The sequence below is a fragment of the Propithecus coquereli genome, unplaced genomic scaffold (genome assembly GCF_000956105.1).
Source record: "Propithecus coquereli isolate 6110/MARCELLA unplaced genomic scaffold, Pcoq_1.0 Scaffold40, whole genome shotgun sequence".
NCBI classification, from domain to species: domain Eukaryota; kingdom Metazoa; phylum Chordata; class Mammalia; order Primates; family Indriidae; genus Propithecus; species Propithecus coquereli.
In genome coordinates, this window is record NW_012149730.1 from 2384316 (window position 1) to 2385560 (window position 1245).

Below are 1245 nucleotides of genomic sequence, written 5' to 3' on the forward strand. Positions count from 1 at the left end.
TGGATTGTACGGTAGTTCTATTTAAATTTTTGCAAAGTCTCCACACTGTTTTTCCCAATGGCTATACTAATTTACATTCCTATTAACAGTGAATAAGAGTCCCCTCTTCTTTACATCCTCATCAGTGTTTGTTATTTTTGTATTTTTGATAATAGTCATTCTAACTGGGTAAGATGAAATCTCATTGTCATTTCGATTTGCATTTCCTTGATGATTAGTGATGTTGAGCATTTTTTATATACCTATTAGCTATTTGTATGTCTTCTTTGGAGAAATGCCTATTCAGAATTTTCTCACTTTTTAATGGGATTGCTTATATTTTAGTTTATTTTAGAGTTGTTTGAGTGTCTTGCATATTGTAAATATTAGTCCCTTGTCAGATGAATAATTTGCATATATTTCCTCCCATTTTACAGGTTATCTAATTACTTTGTTGATTTTTCCTTTGCTGTGCAGAAGATTTTTAGTTTAATTTAGCCCCATTTGTCTATTTTTCACTTTTGTTGACTATACTTTTTATGGTCTTAGAAATAAAATCTTTGTCTAGACTAATGTCCTGAAGAATTGCCCCTATGTTTTCTTCTAGTAGTTTTACACTTTTAGATCTTATGTTTAAGTCTTTAATCTATTTTGAGTTGATTTTTGTATATGGCGAGAAATATGGGTCTAGTTTTATTTTTCTGCATATGAATATCCAGTTTTCCCAGCACCATTTATTGAAAATTGTGTCCTTTCACAGATGGATGTCTTGATGCCTTTGTCAAAAATCAGTTGGCTGTAAATATGTGGATTTGTTTCCGGTTTCTCTGTTCTATTTTATTGTTCTGCGTATCTGTTTTTATATTAGTACCATTCTGTTTACCATATCTTTTTAGTATATAGTAGTCTTCTGGTATATGTGAAGGATTTGTTCCAGGATCCCACATGTATACCAAAATTTTTGTATGCTCAAGTACCACAGTCAGCCCTGTGGAACCAGTGTATACAAAAAGTTGGCCCTCCATATCATATATGGAAATTTTACATCCCAAGAATACTATGTATTTTCAATTCTTATTTTCTTGAAAAATCTCGACAAGTGGACCAACACAATTCAAGCCCATGTTATATTAAGAGTCAGCTGTATTTTGAAGTCAAGTAGCGTGATGCCTTCAACTTTGTTCTTTTTGTTTCCTGTTGCTTTGGCTATGCAGAGTCTTTTGTGGTTCCGTACAAATTTTTAATAGGGTTGTTTTTACTGTTTCT